Here is a 16,796-nt window from a genome sequence, read left to right on the forward strand (position 1 = left end):
ACCCTACCTCGACAAGTTCGTGATTGTGTTTATAGACGACATCTTGATCTACTCGAAAAGTCAGGAAGAGCATGAACAGCACCTACGACTTATCCTCGAACTCCTTCGCAACGAGCAACTGTATGCCAAGTTCTCGAAATGCGACTTCTGGCTTCGAGAAGTCCATTTCCTTGGGCACGTGGTTAACAAGGATGGAATCCACGTCGACCCTGCAAAGATCGACTCTATAAAGAATTGGCCTACCCCTAAGACTCCCACTGAAGTTCGCCAATTCTTGGGATTAGCAGGTTACTACCGCAGATTCATTCAAGGATTCTCAAAGATTGCACAACCCCTCACTACGCTCACTCAGAAAGGCGTCACCTACAAGTGGAATGAAGCACAGGAATCTGCTTTTCAGAGGCTTAAGGATAACCTCTGCAGTGCTCCTATTCTCTCGTTACCTGAAGGAACGGACGACTTTGTGGTTTACTGCGATGCGTCTATTCATGGACTCGGTTGTGTGTTGATGCAACGCGAGAAAGTTATTGCCTACGCATCCCGACAACTCAAGACACATGAAAGGAACTACACAACACACGACTTGGAACTGGGAGCAGTGATATTTGCGCTTAAGATATGGAGACATTACCTGTACGGTACCAAGTGCACCATTTACACCGATCACAGGAGTCTCGAGCATATCTTCAAGCAAAAGGAATTAAACATGCGACAACGCAGATGGGTTGAACTTCTGAATGATTATGAATGCGCCATCAAGTATCATCCGGGCAAGGCCAATGTCGTGGCAGACGCCCTCAGTCGAAAAGACACTGTACCAAGGCGCGTGCGAGCATTACAACTTACCATCCAGTCTAGTCTTCCTACCCAGATCCGAAATGCTCAGATTGAAGCTCTGAAACCAGAAAACATCAGGGCTGAGTCCCTGCGAGGATCGAGACAACGACTAGAACAGAAAGAAGACGGCGCCTACTATGTGGCAGGGCGCATTTGGGTCCCACTTTACGGAGATCTACGAGAGCTTGTGATGGACGAAGCCCATAAGTCCCGTTATTCAGTACATCCTGGTGCAGATAAGATGTACCACGACTTGAAAACCACTTACTGGTGGCCTGGCATGAAAGCCCACATAGCAGCCTACGTTGGCAAATGTTTGACCTGCGCAAGAGTCAAAATCGAGTATCAGAAACCAGCAGGCCTACTCCAGCAGCCGGAAATCCCGAAATGGAAATGGGAACAAATTTCCATGGATTTTGTTACAGGGCTACCTAGATCCCAACGCGGGAATGACACTATTTGGGTGATAGTAGATCGATTGACTAAGTCTGCACACTTTCTGGCCATTAAGGAAACAGACAAGTTTTCTACCTTGGCAGAAATCTATTTAAAGGAAGTAGTCTCCAGGCACGGGGTGCCAACTTCTATTATTTCCGACCGAGACGCTCGTTTTACTTCCGAGTTGTGGCAAGCTATGCACAAATCCTTTGGCTCACGTTTGGACATGAGCACCGCTTATCACCCGCAAACGGATGGGCAGTCTGAACGCACCATCCAAACCCTGGAAGACATGCTTAGAGCATGTGTGATCGATTTTGGCAAGAACTGGGAGAAGCATCTACCGTTGGTGGAATTCTCCTACAACAACAGCTACCACACTAGCATTCAGGCGGCACCTTTTAAAGCATTGTACGGTCGTAAATGCCGATCACCTCTTTGCTGGGCGGAAATAGGTGACAGTCAGCTCACAGGCCCAGAACTAGTAGTAGACACAACAGAAAAGATTTCACAGATCAGGCAACGCATGGCGGCAGCTCGTGACCGTCAGAAAAGCTACGCTGACAAGCGTAGGAAACCGTTAGAATTCCAGGTCGGAGACCGGGTTCTACTTAAGGTCTCACCCTGGAAGGGTGTGGTCCGTTTCGGTAAACGGGGCAAGCTGAATCCACGGTATGTTGGACCATTCGAAATTACCGAGAAGATCGGTAAGGTTGCTTATAGATTAAACCTGCCTGCAGAGCTGAGTGCAGTGCACAACGTTTTTCACGTATCTAACCTGAAGAAGTGTTTGTCGGATGAAACACTTGTGATTCCTTTTAAGGAACTGACGATTGACGAACAGCTACACTTTACTGAGGAACCGATTGAGATCATGGATCGAGAGATCAAAACCCTCAAACGTAGCCAGATATCCCTTGTGCGAGTTCGGTGGAACTCACGACGCGGCCCAGAGTTTACCTGGGAGCGGGAGGACCAGATGAAGTCCAAGTATCCCCAGTTATTCCCAAACGAAAACCCCAGCACTGAAGCTACAACCGAATTTCGGGACGAAATTCCAAACTAACGGGGGGATGATGTGACACCCCGTTGAAACACGCTAGCTTGGTAGTGGCTGCTTCAACTTTCGGGACGAAAGTTCTTAAAACTTGGGGATAATGTGACACTCTAGGTTTTTCCGTACGAACACCCTGTAATATGTTGTGCATATATGATTATTATTAATTGGAAACGTGATTTTTACTTGATATGTGTTGTGTATGTGTATTATATATATATTTATATGAGAGCCGAAACCACGACCCGAGACCATGACTCGCAACCGGGCGGTTGCGAGTGGGCCACTCGGTCTCGAGTGGGCTCTTGAGCCGAAACCGGTTGGGCCGAAACCCCAAGCCCAACTCGTGACCCTTGTATAAATTCCAACCTCCTTCTCATTTTCCTCATTTTGTCACAACACACAAACACACTTCTCCTCTTTTTCTCTCAACTAAGAAAACCCCAAAACAACATCCAAACTCTTCCAAATTCTCGGTTCAAGCAAGGATCTCGGACAAGGACTCGGTCAAGCTCGGATCACTCGGACACTTCATCTTCTCTCATTCTCTTCTCTTTGTTTTCGGCTCCCCCTTTTCATAACCGGTTAGTGTTTCCTTTTGTGTTTAAGATGTATGTATGTTGTATGAACTAAGAAATGGTTGGTTAGTAGTTTATGCATGATTATTAGGTTGTTTTGTAAAGTTGGTGAATATGTGCTAACATGACTAAAATGACATGATATTGGTAGTTTACAAGTGTTCATAGCCAACTACACTATGCTTCTTTGTTTCTTGCAAAAATGATGATGTTTAGCATAAGATTTTCGGCTATATAATGTGTGTTTTCTTGTTTAGCATCATGATCTTGTTAAATATGTGATTTTCGGTTCATAAATATGTGTTTATGTTGGCATGAAAACCCTAGAAAAATATGAATATAGGATGAACTTGTTGAATGTGGGTTTGAAGATTCAAAATAAGGCAAAGTTTGATCTATTTTTACTACTAGTCAAATGAGGAAAAGTGTTAGTGAAATGTTATTGGTTGTTTCCTATTATGGGCCTGAATTCTTGGTACAATTTGGACTGTCTTTTCTGCATCATCACGTGTATATGAAAGTGACAGATTACGACTCGCAACGACAGCATTCCGACTCGAAACCGCACCGTTGCGACTCGCAACCAAAGCATGACAAGTCGAAACCACGTGATTGCGACTCGAGACTACGTCGGTTGCGACTCGCAACCACAGCGTGACAACTCGAGACCACGGTTGCGACTCGCAACCATAACGTGACAAGCCGAAACCACCTGGTTGCGACTCGAGACCACCTGGTTGCGACTCGAGACCAGCTGGTTGCGAGTGGGCTGTCCATTTTGGTTATTGGGCCATTCTGTGTTTAACTTGGGCTATTGTTGACTGGATTATGTGTTGCTGTTGACTGTTTAATTATTTAGGCCGGCCCGATAACCCACTGTTTACTTATATGCTTGTTACGTGCTAGTTATGTGTAAGTCTTTACGTGAATGCTTGTACACCGAACCTGACCTATACCGGTAACCATGTTAGGACGTGGTGACCAACGTGATTGACAAGTAACCTAAACCTACCGAGCAACCCAAGGTGAGTTCACAACTTAAAAGCATGCGTCCCGGTGGTTTGGGACACGAGACTAAAACAATCCTATCCCCTGGTAAAAGGGGATACCATTTACATACCTTCCCTAGTTATTGGGAACAAAACTTACTTTTCCTTCCCTGGTATTGGGAAACCTTTTGGTTAATTACTGTTTATACGGATTGCAACTAACGGCACTAAACGAAACTCTATCACTCAAGTCCCTACTACAAATACCGATTAGTCGCCGGGTTAGGCGAACGGGTTATTAGTTGATAGCGCTATTTAGGTGTTTACCAGCCTCACACCGTGCCCTGGTTTGGGATCGGTCGTGAACTAATGTACTCAGAAATCCGTCAATGATGATAGAACATTGACATCGGGGCATCCTGCGGATACGCAACGGTTACCTAGTGTTCGGTATTGGAAAAACAGTTTAGTCGCTAACTTTTGGGGTAGCTCCCCAGGGCATGTATAAACGGATAAATTAACTGGTGAAACAAAGTTTTTTGGAAATTAAAACTGGACAACTAGTGAACTCACTCAGCATTATTGTTGACCCCTTACTGCATGCTTTGCAGGTAACCAGTGACGAAGGAGCTTGCTGCTTGGGAAAGTGTAGTGTCTGTTCACCCTTGTGTTGGGTGTTACCTTATTTTGAATTATGAACTCTGTTTAAACTACTTTACTTATGCTTCCGCTACTTATTAACTGTTTGAACTTAAAACCTTAAATTCTGAACTTGACATTTGCTAAACCTATGGTTAGTAAGTGTTACTTTTGTTAACAACTTAAGTATTCGGTATAATTGGTGGCTGGATCCTGGTCAGTCACGCCCCCGAAGCGGGTGTCATCCGCAGGTGGATTTTGGGGGTGTGACATGTAACACCCAAAAGTGCTGAAAGCAAAAAGGGATCGAGTATACTCACAGTGGTTGGTTGTGGATTGAGAGGAGCACTGAGAATAGATTAGCCTGAATAGTTCGATAACAATACCATGAGTAATGCGGAAAAAGTGAACAGTGGAACTGGATCGGATAGACCATTCGATCGGACGGCTGTTCGATCGAGTGGGCTGTTCGATTGGGTTAAAGCCGTTCGAACGTCCCGTTCGATCGGCCGGCTGGCTCGATCGGCTGGTTCTTTCAAGTGGATTGTTTCTTCCTTTGATGTGAAGGATGTGTTTGTGTATGATGGTTTGTATTACCTTTCAAGTTGGCCGATCGAACTGTCCGTTCGATCGGTTGGTCCAACCGATCGGTTAGCATTGCACACTTGGCAAATTGTCACTCGATCGGGTGGCATGCTCGATCGGGTGACATCCAAATGTTTCGAAAAGGTTTAGCGTTGAAGTGTAGTATCCCATGATTCGATGAGTAATGTTTACAATCGAGTGGCTCGATCGATCGAACAGAACTCAGTCAATACTACACCTTGTGAGTTTGTGGGCCCAGGTGCTAGTCGATCGGTTAGCCTAATCGATCGGCTGGCGTAGTCGTTCGACTAGCTGTTCGATCGAATAGCCTAGTCGTTCGGCCAGCTGTTCGACTTGGTTAACCTATCGGTTAACACTTGGTTATTCCCGTTTCTTGGAGTGATTTAAAGATAGTTTGACCACAAGTTGAACCACAAAAACCTCAGCCTTTACTTTACTTACTGACTCGGCTGGAATCACCCAAGCTCGGTCAGGGAGCGTTCAAGGACCTAAGTTTAACGTTTAACTTGTAATCGGTAATCTCGGGGTAAAGTCCGAATCTTGAACCATGTGTTTGTTTAGGATGATTTATAAGTTGGTTCAAGCTTCGTTTTCACCGGTTTGAGTGTTAAAGAGTTGAAAGATAGATGAAAACCCGTCTTTCAATCCTTTTCCACCGTGAAATGTTAAGATCTTTGGTAGATTTTAGGTTGTTTATGTGGAAATCGGTTAGATCTAAGTTATTCATGGTGGAATGATGCCAAAACTTAGTGTTCTTGAAGAACACCATGATGACATCACCCAAGAACACCCAGATCTCGGTGATTTCACGGTTGAAATTCAGATTTTGAAAGATAGAAAGATAGAGAATCGATTAAGGATCAAAAACGTACAAAGATTGGAGTAAAATACTTACAGGTTTGAGAGAAATCTGAGAAATGGCGAGAATAGAAGGCTGGTCGATCAGAGCTTTTCCAAAAGTGGAAAGCTTGACAAGGACAGCCCTATTTATAGGCTTCCAAAAGTGGAAAGGGGTTAGCTGATCGAACAGCATCCCTAATCGAGCGGCTGCCCGATCGAACAGCCTGTTCGATCGGCTAGCCTGTTCGATCAGGTTGCCCTGTTCGATCGGCTTGCCTGGTTTTGAGTGTTTCGCGACGATTTTTGATATTTCGAGTTCGATAGTTGAGGAGTAGAGTAGGATAGAGTTTCTATTCAAATTACTTTCAGTAGTCGGGACTATATTTAACATACAAGCATCCTTACAACCTATTCTCAAAGTCGGTTTCGAGTGAGTTTGATTATCCTTCGAGTCTCGATTGATTTGATTGATTCACCACACTCTTTAACATAAAAGTAAGCATGCACAAGTAACACGTAAGGCACACACACACGTATAAAAGCATTAAAATTATCCACACTTGAGTTCGATGATTGATTTGATTAGCTTGATTATTGATTGACTAGCTTTATTGCATTGTTACTTCCTATCATTCACAGTCGGTCGTTGATTCACAGCTCGATTATCGGCCGATTAGTTTGATTATATAACACTTACTCCAAATAATATGAAAATCAAAATGAAACTAAAATGAAATTAATCTTTATTGATCTTTAATTCCAATAACAGTCAACTCTTGACTTTGACTTTGACTTTTGGGAAAACACGGGGTGTTACAGTCTCCCCTCCTTTAGGGAATTTCGTCCCGAAATTAGGCCGAGAACCGTACATCGCCGTGTGATTTTACCAATTTGATGCTTCAGATCTATCTGAACAACTGCGGGTACTTGGCCTTCATGTCACTTTCGAGTTCCCAAGTGAACTCCGCGCCTCGTTTGCCTTCCCATCGTACTTTTACAATAGGAATGCGAGAGCGTCTGAGTTGCTTGGTCTGTCGGTCCATGATTTCGACAGGCTTTTCCACGAAGTGTAGCGTCTCATTGACCTGAAGATCGTCGAGTGGTATTATTGCGTCGTGGTCGGCTACGCATTTTCGAAGGTTTGAAATATGGAAAGTCGGGTGGACATTGCTGAGTTCCTCCGGTAATTCGAGTTTGTAGGCAACTTTACCGATCCTTTCCAGAATCTTAAAAGGTCCAACAAATCGAGGCGCAAGTTTCCCTCTTTTGCCGAATCGGACTACTCCCTTCCAAGGTGATACCTTTAGGAGTACGTAGTCGCCAACTGCAAATTCGCGGGGCTTGCGTCGTTTATCGGCGTACATCTTTTGTCTGTCCCGGGCCTTCACCAAGTTTTCCCTTATCTGGTGGATCTTGTCAGTCGTTTCTTGCAGAATCTCGGGCCCAGTCAATTGTGAATGACCGACCTCGTGCCATACAATAGGCGAGCGACATCTCCTACCATACAAGGCTTCGAAAGGTGCCATTTCGATGCTGGAGTGATAGCTATTATTGTACGAAAATTCGACCAACGGTAGGTGTTTGCTCCAACTACCACCAAAATCGATAACACACGCACGGAGCATGTCTTCAATAGTACGAATCGTTCTTTCAGTCTGCCCGTCGGTTTGCGGGTGGAATGCGGTACTCAAATTCAGCGTCGTACCAAGAGCTGCTTGAAAAGTTTCCCACAATCTCGATGTAAACCGAGCATCGCGATCAGAAATGATGTCTCGAGGCGTACCATGATTCTTAATGATCTCGTCGGTGTAGATTTGGGCTAACTTGGCCACCTTATAGTCTTCTCGTATTGGCAGAAAGTGGGCTGATTTGGTTAGACGGTCGACTATAACCCAAATACTGTCGTGACCTGATGGCGTGGTCGGAAGCTTAGTTATGAAATCCATAGCTATGCTTTCCCACTTCCATACGGGTATCGGCGGTTGTTCGAGTAAGCCTGAAGGTCTTTGGTGTTCAGCCTTGACTCTTGCACAAGTTAAACAGCTACCAACATATAGAGCAATATCCCTTTTCATCCCAGGCCACCAGTACTTGTAGCGAAGGTCCTGGTACATTTTGTCCGCACCGGGATGAATGGAATATCGGGATTTGTGGGCTTCGTTCATGATGATCTTTCGCAAATCTGTCCTCCTCGGAACCCAGATTCGGTCCAGATAATAGAATATCCCGTTGGCTTTGCTCAGGAGCTGAGTTCCATCGTGATAGATTCGTTCTTTCTTCAACGTACGCTCGTTAAAGCAAGCGTGTTGTGCTTCGCGGATGAGAGCTTCGAGGTTATACTGAGCCTGGATGTTTCGAACACCTATCACGTAATTCTTTCTGCTGAGGGCGTCTGCAACTACATTCGCCTTTCCTGGGTGATAACGGATCTCACAGTCGTAATCGTTGAGAAGTTCTACCCATCGGCGTTGACGCATATTGAGTTCTCTCTGGTTAAAGATATGTTGTAGGCTCTTGTGATCGGTGAAGATCGTACACCTTGTACCATACAGGTAGTGTCGCCAGATCTTTAAGGCAAAGACAACTGCGCCTAGCTCAAGGTCATGGGTTGTATAGTTCTTCTCGTGGATTTTGAGCTGTCGAGATGCGTAAGCTATAACCTTGTCTCGTTGCATGAGAACACAGCCAAGTCCAAGGTTTGAAGCATCACAATAGACAACGAAGTCATCGCTTCCGTCCGGCAGTGTAAGAACTGGTGCATGGCACAGCATGTGTTTGAGGGTCTGGAAGGCAGTCTCCTGTGCGGTTCCCCACACAAAAGGCTTGTCTTTATGAGTAAGGGAGGTAAGCGGTACAGCAATCTTTGAGAACCCTTCGATGAATCGCCGGTAGTAACCGGCTAATCCGAGAAAAGAGCGAACTTCTGACGGATTCTTTGGCGTAACCCATCCCTTGACTGCCTCAATCTTTGCAGGATCAACGTGTATACCCCGACTATTCACAATGTGACCCAGAAATTGAACCTCCTCCAACCAGAACTCACACTTGGAGAACTTGGCGTAGAGTTGGTTTCCCTGAAGCAACTCGAGAACCAATCGTAAATGCTGCGCATGTTCGGCCCTCGATCTGGAATAGATCAGGACATCGTCGATAAATACAATGACGAAACGGTCTAAGAACGGTTTACACACGCGATTCATCAGATCCATAAAGACCGCGGGTGCGTTGGTCAAACCAAAAGGCATGACAACAAATTCGTAGTGGCCGTATCGGGTTCGAAAAGCGGTTTTGGGTATGTCTTCCTCTTGAATCCGTAACTGATGGTAGCCTGAACGTAGATCAATCTTGGAGAAACACTGAGCACCTTGTAGTTGGTCAAACAGATCATCGATTCTTGGTAAGGGGTATCGGTTCTTGATGGTCAGCTTGTTTAATTCCCGGTAATCGATGCACATTCGGAACGACCCGTCCTTCTTTTTGACGAAAAGGACTGGTGCGCCCCATGGAGAAGTGCTCGGGCGAATGAAGCCTTTTTCAAGTAACTCTTGGAGTTGGTTTGAGAGTTCTCGCATCTCAGATGGAGCGAGTCGATACGGAGCTTTGGCCACTGGGTTGGCTCCTGGAATAAGGTCGATTCGAAAGTCGATATCACGACTTGGGGGTAATCCAGGAAGATCATCAGGGAACACCTGAGGAAATTCTCGGACAACGGGAACATCCTTGACTTCAACTTTCCTTTTCTTGTCCGTTTCTGCTACAACAATGTTGGCCAAGAAGGCTCGATATTCCTTGCGGAGATATTTGCGAGCTTGAAGACATGACATGAGCTTGAGGTCTTTTGCAGTAGTTTCACCATAAACACATAGAATATCACCACTAGCTAGCACAAAACGAATCATCTTATCGGAACACACAACTTCAGCATGGTTTTCACGAAGAAAGTCCATGCCTACTATGACATCGAAACTTCCGAGCTGCATTGGAATGAGATTAATCGGGAATATATGATTGTTGAGCTCGAGAGTACAATCACGGAGCACAGAATTGACAGCAATGGTTCTTCCAGTAGCGACTTCTACTTCGAAGGGTGACGAAAGATAAGAGCGCTTACGTCTAAGAAGCTTCTCAAATTCAAATGACACAAAGCAGTTATCGGCTCCAGTATCGAACAAACATGATGCATATATACCATTCACAAGGAACGTACCATTGACCACGTTGTTGTCAGCTTGAGCCTGGCGTGCGTTGATGTTGAAAGTTCTGGCGTGAGCGGCTTGTTGTTGAGGCTGTTGTTGTTGCTGGGGTTGTTGGGCTTCTTGTTTCACCACTCTGTTCGGGCACCGGTTTGCGAAGTGGTTAGGGTCACCACATACAAAGCAGGTCCGAACATTGTTTGCCGGGGCCTGTGCAGCTTGAGGAGCTTGAGGAGCTTGAGGAGCAGGTAGCAGGGCTTGGTTAACAGCGGCTTGAGCTTGCGTTTGGCGAGGACCATAGCGGCAATTCGCAGTGAAATGCCCGTAAACGTTGCAGCGGGCACAGTAACGGCAGGCCACACCCACTGGGTGATGATAAGAACATGTAGCACAGAGTGGGTGGGGGCCGGTGTACGCACGCTTAGCCGGCGGAGCATTGATCACTGGTGCAGTGCGCTGTGGTTGCTGCTGTTGTGGCGGTACTGACTGAAGAGGAGCAGCATTGGTTGTGGCGGCGCAACTCTTGCTCTTCTTTCTTCTTCTCGAGGACTTGGAGGCTTGAGCAGTAGGGTTGTCGGTTGATGCGGCAGTAACTTGATGCAACGACTTGGATGGCTTATCCCAGACACCAGCCTTAACTCGCTTGTCATTAATCTCGGCAGCGAGTAGGTAGGTTTCCTCGATTGATGCGGGTTTGGCGGCGAACACAAAATCTGCAATACAATCCGGAAGAGCACGGATGTATTTCTTGATGGTCATCTCGGGAGTCTTGACCTGGTCTGGACAGATAATGCTCAGTTGTTTGAAACGGGCGGTGAGACCAGCGTTGTCGCCCTCCTTCTGCTTGATGGTCCAGAACTCATCCTCCAACTTTTGGCGTTCGTGGGGAGGACAGAACTCGTCCAGCATGATAGCCTTCAGTTCCTCCCACGTCAGCTCGTAGGCAGCGTCGTTCCCGCGCTTATTCCTTTCGGCTGTCCACCAGTCCAATGCTCGCGACTGGAAGACACCGGTAGCATTGAGAGTTCGAAGATGATCCGGGCATCCGCTTTGACGAAGGGTAACTTCCACTGAGTCAAACCAGTGAAATAAGCCTGTAGGGCCCTCTTCACCGGTGAACTCCTTTGGTCCACACGCCTTAAATTGCTTGAAACTGAACGGAGCTTTGCTGGACTCAGTGAGGGTTCGGGATTCTTCCGACGACTTGCTTGTGTTTTCGTACACCTCGCTGACAGCTTTCGCTACAGACCTTGAGATGAGCTTGGCGAGACGTCGGTCTCTCTTTTCCTGACGGGAAAGGTTTTGGCGAGTTCTTGATGATGACGACATGGTCTGCAATAGACATCGCCATAGGGCTCAACACAACGAATTCGAATCTCGCACGTCTTAGTTTACTAAAGCTTAGAATCACGTCGCATCTCACGTCACGTATCACATATAAACACGTAAGCACATAGTCATAGAGGCACATAAGCACAGAAGCAATTAGAGCACATAAGCAATTAAGCAAATAGAGTACTTAATTTCCTAAACACGTACGCAATTTTATCACAGAGGCTGTCAGAAAACAGAAACCTATAACCACAAGTCGAGTGTCGTTCGTTTTGCATCACATTGTATCGTCTAACTTAGTCGTATAGCGTAGCATAGCACACTGGTTTCGTTTTAGATCACATCAACAGGGATTTGAATTGAGATAGGATAGCAACAAAAGTCACGCAGATTGATAACAAATGGAGCAATCAACGAATCTTAAAACACGTAAACAGGTAAATCATATAAAATCAACGAAGCAACACTCAAAATCGGAAAATGGATTGTCTGCGGCTACTAGACTTTGACTAACCATGGCAACTTAACTATTCACAGTTGACTTGTCGTCACTTTCGACTCTAGGGGACATGTTTCTGCCTCGATTCTTGGGCATTATGCACGCGCATTCTAGGCCATACTCGTGAGTTCAGGTCGTTGGAGTCCGTCAATTGCCTTGGCGAGATAAAATAAAGTTGGAATAACTGCCAAGGTTAGGGTTTCACCCCTAGCTCAGCAATTTCTTCCTTGTTTTAAGAAAATTTAGAGGAAAGTTTTCATCAAATTACGGGTTTCAGCCCTAATTTGGTATAATTCTCCCCCGTTTGTTGATAGAAATTTGCACAAAGTAATTGGCAAAAATTTGTAATTTAGGCAGGAATTCGCGGGTTTCACTCCTAATCCCGTCCAAACTACAAAATTTGGCTCGGAGTTCGGATGTAATGATAGAATAGAAGGGAACAACATAAATTAAGCACATAAACTTGGTCTCTTGGTTCCTAGCTATAGTCTAGGTCTCTAAGACAGCGACCCGGACTAGATCGTGTCTAACCTAATTCCCTATAGTTATGGCTCTGATACCAATCTGTCACACCCCAACCGATGGCGGAATCATCGGGGCGCGGCACTGAGCGAAACAGATTGTCCAGAAGTTTCCACAACAACTATCATACAATTCAGTTATATAACACGTCCCATACCGTGTCCCAAATAATAACAAGTTATCATAGAAATCAACTAAACAATATGGGAACTGTTCCGACAACTCAGATTCTTAATTATTACAGACCGAATTAAATATTGTTTTAAGACTTCTAGACGGCTAACTGTAGATCTTACTGACTACAGGTGCCAGTACAAGATCTACAGATAATTATGGCCCTGGAGCAGGTATGTGGACACTGTCCTAAGGTCACAGGCTCCTAGAAGCTTATTATTGCCTCGCTTCCCTAGCACGCTAGTAGCTTAAACACCTGTCACATACGTTAAAATAAAAGTCAATACATATAATGTAAAGGTGAGTACACAAGTTTGATATAGCATATAAAGTTCGAAAAGTTTACGCATAACCAAGCACGTACACAAGGGCAAACGATGCATGTAAATTATCAACATGGGACCATCGATACCAACGACTTCGAGTTGACTGTCCGAGACAGTTCGCAATACATGATTACCACTGTAATCCATGCAAGTAATTGTCCTTAGCAACCCCCGTGTGAACGGGTGCTGAGTCCAAACTATAGTACTACGTTGCTAAAGCAGGCAGATAGCACTCCACGTGTAAACATAATAAACAGCAATCATTTAGTCAAGTAATACATGCAAGTAGGTTAGCGTTCAAATAGTTTGTGTCGTTTGTGAATTTGATAGATTACGTATGTAACACCCAAAAGTGCTGAAAGCAAAAAGGGATCGAGTATACTCACAGTGGTTGGTTGTGGATTGAGAGGAGCACTGAGAATAGGTTAGCCTGAATAGTTCGATAACAATACCATGAGTAATGCGGAAAAAGTGAACAGTGGAACTGGATCGGATAGACCATTCGATCGGACGGCTGTTCGATCGAGTGGGCTGTTCGATTGGGTTAAAGCCGTTCGAACGTCCCGTTCGATCGGCCGGCTGGCTCGATCGGCTGGTTCTTTCAAGTGGATTGTTTCTTCCTTTGATGTGAAGGATGTGTTTGTGTATGATGGTTTGTATTACCTTTCAAGTTGGCCGATCGAACTGTCCGTTCGATCGGTTGGTCCAACCGATCGGTTAGCATTGCACACTTGGCAAATTGTCACTCGATCGGGTGGCATGCTCGATCGGGTGACATCCAAATGTTTCGAAAAGGTTTAGCGTTGAAGTGTAGTATCCCATGATTCGATGAGTAATGTTTACAATCGAGTGGCTCGATCGATCGAACAGAACTCAGTCAATACTACACCTTGTGAGTTTGTGGGCCCAGGTGCTAGTCGATCGGTTAGCCTAATCGATCGGCTGGCGTAGTCGTTCGACTAGCTGTTCGATCGAATAGCCTAGTCGTTCGGCCAGCTGTTCGACTTGGTTAACCTATCGGTTAACACTTGGTTATTCCCGTTTCTTGGAGTGATTTAAAGATAGTTTGACCACAAGTTGAACCACAAAAACCTCAGCCTTTACTTTACTTACTGACTCGGCTGGAATCACCCAAGCTCGGTCAGGGAGCGTTCAAGGACCTAAGTTTAACGTTTAACTTGTAATCGGTAATCTCGGGGTAAAGTCCGAATCTTGAACCATGTGTTTGTTTAGGATGATTTATAAGTTGGTTCAAGCTTCGTTTTCACCGGTTTGAGTGTTAAAGAGTTGAAAGATAGATGAAAACCCGTCTTTCAATCCTTTTCCACCGTGAAATGTTAAGATCTTTGGTAGATTTTAGGTTGTTTATGTGGAAATCGGTTAGATCTAAGTTATTCATGGTGGAATGATGCCAAAACTTAGTGTTCTTGAAGAACACCATGATGACATCACCCAAGAACACCCAGATCTCGGTGATTTCACGGTTGAAATTCAGATTTTGAAAGATAGAAAGATAGAGAATCGATTAAGGATCAAAAACGTACAAAGATTGGAGTAAAATACTTACAGGTTTGAGAGAAATCTGAGAAATGGCGAGAATAGAAGGCTGGTCGATCAGAGCTTTTCCAAAAGTGGAAAGCTTGACAAGGACAGCCCTATTTATAGGCTTCCAAAAGTGGAAAGGGGTTAGCTGATCGAACAGCATCCCTGATCGAGCGGCTGCCCGATCGAACAGCCTGTTCGATCGGCTAGCCTGTTCGATCAGGTTGCCCTGTTCGATCGGCTTGCCTGGTTTTGAGTGTTTCGCGACGATTTTTGATATTTCGAGTTCGATAGTTGAGGAGTAGAGTAGGATAGAGTTTCTATTCAAATTACTTTCAGTAGTCGGGACTATATTTAACATACAAGCATCCTTACAACCTATTCTCAAAGTCGGTTTCGATTGAGTTTGATTATCCTTCGAGTCTCGATTGATTTGATTGATTCACCACACTCTTTAACATAAAAGTAAGCATGCACAAGTAACACGTAAGGCACACACACGTATAAAAGCATTAAAATTATCCACACTTGAGTTCGATGATTGATTTGATTAGCTTGATTATTGATTGACTAGCTTTATTGCATTGTTACTTCCTATCATTCACAGTCGGTCGTTGATTCACAGCTCGATTATCGGCCGATTAGTTTGATTATATAACACTTACTCCAAATAATATGAAAATCAAAATGAAACTAAAATGAAATTAATCTTTATTGATCTTTAATTCCAATAACAGTCAACTCTTGACTTTGACTTTGACTTTTGGGAAAACACGGGGTGTTACAGTACACCGGTTCATACCGGTATTTCGTAACTTACCGGCGGTATAAATCCAATGCCGTTTCATGTAATTACCGGCCTGTTTCGTATCGGGTGAAGATCCGGTATTACCGGTATTACCGGCCGGTACGAACCGGTTTTTAAAACATTGTCTCCACCCTTAAAACATAATTCCAATAGTTGTCGTTCAAAAAAAATTCCAATAATTACTCCAAATTTGTTTAGTTAACTTTTTTTTGAACGGCCATTTGTTTAGTTAACTAAAAGTTTAAAACTAAAATTGTAATTGTTTATTTAGTAAAAACTAGGTTACAATCTCGTATATTATACGAGTTGAATAAATGTAATATTATATAATTAGTAATAACAATTATGTTTTTTGAGTTAAATGTCATTTTAATCTCTGTGCTTTGGGTCATTTTGACAGTCTAGTCTGAATGTTTGAAACGTTGCCATTTTAGTCCAAATAGTTTCAAGCGTTGTCATTTTAATCCACTGGGTTAACTCCCTCCATTTTTTATGTTAGCTAAAATATACCCCATATGCGAAAAACGGGCCTAGATTACCTTTAATTTAACAAAAATCAAATAAAACAAAAATTTATGGCCGCTCGCGGGGCGCGACCCTGATGGGTGTGTGCTTCGTGGGGCGCGACAGCCGGACACCAGGGGCAACCCGGTGCTGCCACGTGTCCCAGTCTTGTCGAAGCTAGCCGTCGATTCAGCTAAGCTAGGGCCTACCCTAGCAAGCCTCGCGGGCCGCGAAGGCCCCGCCTTATGTTCTCGCGGGGCGCTTGAACCCCCCTGATCAGCCCTATAAATAGAGGTGAACGACTTCAGTTGGAAATCGTTCAAAATTCTCGAATCCTCTCAAATTTCTGATAGCTAAAATAGTTCCCGGGTATAATACCCACTAAATAGCAAAGCTCTGCCTCGTTGTAAGTATTATAACCCCCGGTTACGTATTAGTTACTCTGCCCGATTGATCTAGAGCTCCGTAATGCATGTCTAGGCTCTGCTCGACTCAGTCGTTGGAGTTCTTTCTCGGGGGGAGATACTAACGCTTGTGCATTGTTTATTTTAAATAGATTGTAACCAGGAAGTCACCAGGAATTATCTAAAATAGCAATGTGAGTAATTCCTCCTTTTGTAAACTGTTTTTACAAAATCTCAATTGTTTTAAATTATAATTAACAGTGATTGAGTTTTTGTGATTCTACAATTACTGTCGGTATGTTGGGGTTTTGTATACATAACTTGTTACTACACTGCGAGTAGTAACATTACCACAAGTCAGGATTAATAGTACCGTGGGTGGTAATTAAAGTAGATCTAAACAAATGTAATTGCTGATGCCCTCAATGCTGTAAAATGATAAAACTTGTTTTGATTAAACTGGGATTCACTCGCCAGTATTTCTTGCTGATAAAACTTTTTTTAAACG

The sequence above is a fragment of the Helianthus annuus genome, chromosome 3, assembly GCF_002127325.2.
Source record: "Helianthus annuus cultivar XRQ/B chromosome 3, HanXRQr2.0-SUNRISE, whole genome shotgun sequence".
NCBI classification, from domain to species: Eukaryota; Viridiplantae; Streptophyta; class Magnoliopsida; order Asterales; family Asteraceae; genus Helianthus; species Helianthus annuus.